The sequence below is a fragment of the Arachis hypogaea genome, chromosome 16 (genome assembly GCF_003086295.3).
Source record: "Arachis hypogaea cultivar Tifrunner chromosome 16, arahy.Tifrunner.gnm2.J5K5, whole genome shotgun sequence".
NCBI lineage: Eukaryota > Viridiplantae > Streptophyta > Magnoliopsida > Fabales > Fabaceae > Arachis > Arachis hypogaea.
In genome coordinates, this window is record NC_092051.1 from 140,122,438 (window position 1) to 140,129,792 (window position 7,355).

The window sequence follows — 7,355 nt, forward strand, 5'->3', positions numbered from 1 at the left end:
TGATATGATAATGACTCCACCAAGATCTTACAAATCCATAAACAAACCCTCACCAAACACCTCCAAGAAAGACAACGAGACAAAACCGCATCAACCAGCAGCTACCCACAATCCAAAGCTCTACGTGTTGACTAGTAAGTGTGAAGAATATAAAGAATTAGTCACACATCCAAGAAAATAAAAAAAAAAAGTGAAAAGTTTATAAAGATTTTATTCATTAATTTGACACCCAAATTTAACTGTAACCAAACTTATCAGGCCTTTTTTTTTTCCAGTCTCCAATTAATTTTAGTCCGCATTTCCATTTTTTTCTTAAAGGACAAAACCAAGAGTTGATAAAAGGTAGCTAACTGTTTAGTGTCCATGAACTAGCGTACAAATAGGCTTACTTTGATTAGTGGTTTACTTTGATTTATACATAACATATTCAAATCAATATCCATTATTATAATACTCGATCCTATAATAAAAATGAGGTTCTGGATTGTCATGATAGTAATGATTATATCTTTAACATATTCTCTCGTGTAATAGCATCTTTTAATATTATATTATGATATTATTTCTCTTAAAAATTTAAATGAATAAAAAGAAACATGTTATATCAAAAAATTCAGATTGAGAGAGTCGAATCACTTTCTAAGTTAAAATTTTACCGAAGAATAGTATGTCTCCTGAATGATAAAAGACAAGAAGGTTGAGGACCTTAACGCATGCAGAAGAGGACAATCGGAATCGGTGGAAAGAGTGCCAATAAATTACAAGTCATCATCATTTATCTTTATTTGTATGAAAATAAGCTTGAAAGAGAAATTCATCTTGTGTATATTCGGAAATAAATATGTTTGTCATCACATGATATTCCTTGATAATAAGTATATAGTGGAGACATTGCTTTTGTTGTTTTAGGAATTTATATAAACTTGTGTATTCATTTTCATGAGGCCAAATTACTTATTATTCGTCTAATTGTTTGTTGGTTTTATCATCACCCTATTAATATATTAGTTTATAATTTTAATTATTTAAGATTTGGCATACTGTTTTTATAGAAGGCTATATTACTTAAAATGTATATTTTTCTTCTTTTATATTAAAAGATAACTTTTTTTATTTATTCCCTGATCTTTTTAACTTTTCCTTTAAATACTAAAGTGTAAACCACCAAAAATGAGTTAATTTTTTATAAAATGAAAATATTATTGGTGTTTTAGTTGAAAATGGGTGTAGTGTGTGTATTTATAAATTGATGGACGTGACAGAGGGAAGCTTCAACATGCAGGGGGTGTGTTGTCAGCAGCACGCGGAGGGCGTGGTTGTCACGTGACGAAGTCTGCTTGCTTGGTAATGCAACACGTGGAGGGAGTGCTGAGTCAGCACGTGGGGGCGTGTTGACACGTGTCTCAATCTCGTTGGTTGGTGAAGCAATATGTGGAAGGCGTGCTGAATCAACACGTGAGAGCATGTTGCCACGTGTTTCAGTCTGATTGGTTGGTGATGCAACATTCTCTTCTTCTTCTTTCTCGGTACATATATTTTTTCACACTACTAACTCGCTCTTCTTCTTCTTTCTCGGTACAAATGATGCATGAATGAGTCACGAAGAAGCTCAATTTATAGAGCTTCCCTACGTCGCTGGTTACCGGGATAGAGGGACTGTCCCCTGCATGCAGACCGCCTACAACATGCCCCGGCCGCCCCTTCCTCCTGTGTTGCTGTAGGCTCCTCAGAAACGCGCGAAAACCCTACAACGCTTCAAGGATTCTAAGGCAATACGCCCACCGCGTGTTGCCAGGGAACTGTCATCCGTCTGAACCCACCACAACACCACGCTCCCCGCATGTTGCCAGGGAACTGCCACGCCGTTGACGCACCCTGTCACCACGCTTCCTGAGTAAAAACACCAACGGCGGGTGTTCCATATGAAAAATAATTCTGCCAAAAATGCACTCGTATAAATTTATCATTGACAAAAATGCACTCGAATTTTGTTATCAACAAAAATGCCCTGAAATAATTTTAAAACGTGACAAAAATGTCCAACATTAAATATTTATTCTCAAAAAATGCTTTAGAGATTGAACTTTGATGCAGTTTTTTGCAAGCATAATTTAAAAAATGAGATATTTTTATCCTTAAAATTTGGTGATTTTTCGCTAAGTATATATTTTTTTGTGATTTTTTGTCAACAAACAATAATACTTTTAAAAAATCACAAAAATATATATATATATTTAGGGAAAAATCACTAAATTTTAAGAATAATAATACCTCATTTTTCTAATCATGCTTGCAAAAAATTGCATCAAAATTTAATATCTAAATCACTTTTCATATTTAATGTTGGATATTTTTGTCGTATTTTTAAATTATTTGAACGTATTTTTATCGATAGCAAAATTTAGGTGCATTTTTGTCAACAACAAAGTTATTTGAATGTATTTTTGGTGTTTATTCAATACTAAAATATAAAAAATATATAGAGAACATAGAGACAAAAAAAATAGTGCATATAATAATATTTGTTAAAGTTACTACAAAAATTATTGAAAGAATAATGTTTGGCTAGGGAGAATGACAAGAATGCATGGAAAATTAATTAATTAAAATAAATAAGGTCACGTGTCTGAATGTGTTTAATTTGATAGTTGCATTTTGCCATTTTTTCACCTCCAATAATATTCAAGTCAAGATTCCCCAGCTTCAAGCTATATATACCGTTCCCTCAATTATTGGAGTTTAAACAGAATAAAATTAAAATGTGAATGAGACAAGTAGGAACCCCATGAACTTAACCCTTCATATGCTTTGATGAACACACAGACAAAATGGTGGAGTGAAGGGCCACCAATAAATCATTTCACACAACACAAAATTCGGAAGTTTGGAAAAGAACAAGATGATAATAACAAAAGTAAGCAAACAAAAAGCTAGTAATAATTGAAGTAAAATCACAAGGGAACGGAAAGTACCAGTGATAATGTGAGTGTATGTGAAGGTGAAGCTGTACGCTAATTAGTTAAAAATGAATAGATTTAGTTATATTGTATCCTAAAAACATATATCACATCAAATTAAAATTGCAACGGATTAAATTGGCCCCATGAACTCAAATTCAAACAAATTTAAGTTGGTTGGAGATATAGTTAGCTTATTCGTATGTTTAACTATTTTGTATATGTAATAATTTATTAATCAATAACAATCATTAAATAGAATTTAGATTTGTAATTAATTAGTTAATTGTTTGTTGAGTTAGAAAATACAGTAAAAAAAAATTTAAATTCAAATTGAAACTATTAAAAAAATAAATTATTCTTTACATATAAGCATTTTTTTAGGTTAATTTTTTTAAATATTATCAAAAAATGAGTGTAATATAGGGATATTATGCTAATTTAGTGTAATGCACCCATATGGAAATTGAAAATACAATAAAAAAAATCGTTAGTAACGATTTCAAAATGGACAAACTGCTACGAAAATGAGACTAACGATTTTTAAATAGGACAAAAAATATAGAAAATAGAACTCATAATTTCAAGTAGGACAAAAATGTGTTTGGAATCTATACCATCATGAAATCGTTAGTGCCGATTTCCTTTTCTAAAAATTTAGAAATTATTTAATTCATAAACGTGAGTAACGATTTGTTTGTTAACTTCTCTATATATAGAGTGCGTGAATGTAATGTCTTGCAATTCTCGATCGATTCTCCTTGTTCTAATGCTCTTCTTCTACTTCTTATTCTTCTTATTATTATTTCTCTTCTTTCTTGTGTGCAAGCTATTTTTTTATTTCATATTTTCAGGTAAATTTTTTTTATTCATTTTAAGACTATGATATTTAGTTAATTCGTTTTAAAAATTATAATAGAAATATAATTTTCGTGATCACAAAAATGAATAATAATATTAGTTTTAAAATTTATTATAATGATCAAATTTTATCTGAAACAGCTGAAGGTGTGATATTTATGTGTAATAATCCTTGTATATCTGTTCTTTCTTTTATGGTGTCGTTTGAAGAATTTAAGAGTTGTATTTGTCAAAATATAGATCCTCATATGCCAAAGAGGGTGACAAATATTTTATACAAACGACCTATATTAGTATTCAGTGGGTTCGTTCAATTTCAGGCAATGTGCATCGATGATGACACAAGTCTGCAAGAGATGTTCTCAATCTACTATCAAGCCCAATCACAAGTGTCTGTTATTGAGTTGTATGTGGAGTTCGAACAATTACCGAATATGGTGGAAGAACATGATTATGATTTCGATTGGGAAAGTTATAACAGTGACAGCGAAGAGGAATATGAAGGCAATTACGATGTCGTTGATCCGAATGCAGACGAGGAACAAGAGGACTGCACCGTTGAGTCGGACGTAGAAGACGTCGCAAATGCACTAGCAAGTGAGCATCCATTCGAAGAACCGTCTTTCATGCGCGCTTTGGATCTTGATGCCATGAATGCTCCAGAATTTTCAGAGTATGCCGATGCAGGTTTGTAGTTGCATCACACCGTATTTGGATTAGTACTTTAAATATTATGTTTGTGTATTAATATTATGCACTGTGTAAATATAGTTTGGCGGTGTTATTGTAGATCCACCTGTGGTCGTAGATGGTGAATTTGTCTTAGGGATGGAATTTAATTCCTGAGAGGCCATGATAAAGGCAGTTAAAGATTATACCATTCACAGAGGTGTTCATTATCGGATTTTTGAGTCTGAGCCTACGACATTTTATGCGAAATATGTGCAATATGGGCAAAGCTATGATTAGCTTATCAAGGTTAGCATGATGTGGAGAAAGTACTGTTGGGAGATTAGACGATACAATGGCAGCCATACTTGTACTAGGGTCACTATTTCTCAGGATCATTTGAAGTTGGACTCAGACACTATTGCATAAGCAATTAAGCCATTGGTAGAGGCCGATCCGTCCATAAAGGTACGATCAGTGATTGCAGATGTCCAATCGAACTTTAACTACACGATTAGCTATTGCAAAGCATGGCTGGCTAAGTAGAAGGCAGTTGAAAAAATTTTTGGAGGGTGGAAAGCCTCTTATGAAGCGTTGTCCACATGATTTGAGGCAATGGTGAAGAAATAGCCATCAGTAGCCGTCAAATATGAAACGTTACCTTGCTACTGCGGGGATGAATTGGCTCAGGATGTCAGGGTTCTAAACCGAGTTTTCTGGAGTTTCTACCCATGTATTAGAGCATTTAGGCACTGCAAGCCGGTTGTACAGGTAGATGGCACACACTTGTATGAAAAATATAAAAGAGCGTTGTTGGTTGCAGTTTCTCAAGATGGCAACAACAATATTGTGCCAATTGCCTTTGCGCTTGTAGAGGGTGAGACATCAGATGCATGGTTCTTTTTTTTCATCATTTGCGAACCCATGTAGTGACGAAGGATGGAGTGGGACTTATCTCTGATCGACACAAGTCTATTAGGTAAGCAGTTTCTCGTTGTGATGGAGCATGGGAGCCGCCAAGGGCCATACACATGTTTTGCATTAAGCACATAGCATCCAACTTTTTGAGGAAGTTCAAGGCACCGTTCATGCAAAAGCTTGTTGTGAACATAGATAATTAACAATGTGTTCTATTTAATATTTTATGCATCTTGTGGTTATGTTTCCAATGGTGGTTATCGTTGTGTGTTTTCGTTGTATCTTGTTTTCCAGGCTATTCTAGGATGGTGGCTGAATACGAAATCCGTTACCAGAGGTTGCGTAGTCGGGGTGAGGCATACACTCGCTGGCTAGATCGGATTCCCCGTGAGCAACACTCTTTGGCATATGATGGTGGCCATCGATGGGGTCATATGACGACAAACCTAGTGGAGTGCATCAACGGGGTGTTGAAGGGTGCATGTAATCTTCCCGTCACAGCACTTGTAAAGGCGACTTTTTACAGACTAAATGAGTTGTTTAGAAGAAAAAAGGATGATGCTTGAGACTTGTATTCGAGTCGGACACTTATTCTCAGAAACAGTGACCGAAAAGATTCAGCAAAATTTGATAGCGGCTGGAAACATCATGGTTAGTTGTTTCAATAGGCAGAATGAGGTTTTCGAGGTGCGGGAGATGCCCACCGATGCAGAGTATGCAGTAGACCTACGACGCAAGCACTGTGACTGTGGATATTTTCAAGTAGATCACTTTCCATGTCATCATGTTTTTGCATGTTGTGCAAACCAACGTCTTGGTTGGCAAGTTAACGTTCACGAGGTGTATCGGATGGATGAGATCCAAAAGGTGTACAGAGCTAGATTTAGGCCATTGGGCAACCCAATAACCTGGCCCGTGTACGGAGGGCCACGGATGATACCTAATCCTTTACTTAAGAGAGTTACCAAAGGTCGTCCCAAACAAACTCGCTTCTTGAATGAGATGGATACACAATCAATGCGAGGTCAAAGACGTTGTAGGCTATGCGGTGTAGAAGGTCACAGTCGTAGTAGGTGCCCCAGCGCACCGAACCTAGTGCACGCGAGTCAGACCCACCGTAGGTGTATATTATAGGAAAGACTGAGGGCGTACGTTAAAGAGTTTAAAACGACGTCGAGTCTATTATTGACAATTACAATGTACTAGTAATGAAGAAAAAGTATGCATCCAAGTTAAGCATTGATATTTTTAGTGAATATAGTAGTTTCTCAGAGCATGGTCATAAATAAAATTAACATCATGGCCATAGTCATTAACTAGCACATCAAATTAGAAACTAGTAGTTTCTCATAACATGGTCATAAATAAATTTAAAATCATGGACATAGCCATTACCTAGCACATCAAACTAGAATCTAGTAGAACATAAATAAAATTAACATCATGGACTTAGTCATTAACCAATACATCAAACTAGAATCTAGTAGTCACAAAATACATCGTGAAATGACAAACCAATTTGCTACACGTTGATAAACCCCATTTGTAGGGTTTATCTTGTATTGATTTTTGGGGATTTTATCAACTTTTACCCATATTTATTCAATGAAATAGCATGGTTTTATAACTTCTCCCTTAATTGTGCTTAAGAGTGAAAACATGCTTTTTAGGACTTAAAATAGCTAAATTTAATTCACCTTGATTCTATTAGATGCCTTGATATGTTTGTTAAGTGATTTCAGATTTAGGAGACAAAGATTGGATTAAGGGAATGAAGAAAAAGCATGTAAAGTTTGAGAACTCATGAAGAAATGATGGAACCAAAAAGCTGTCAAGCCTGACCTCTTCGCACTTAATTGACCATAACTTGAGCTACAGAGGTCCAAATGATGCGGTTTCAGTTGGGTTGGAAAGCTAACATCCGGGCTTCGAAACGATATAAGATTTGCC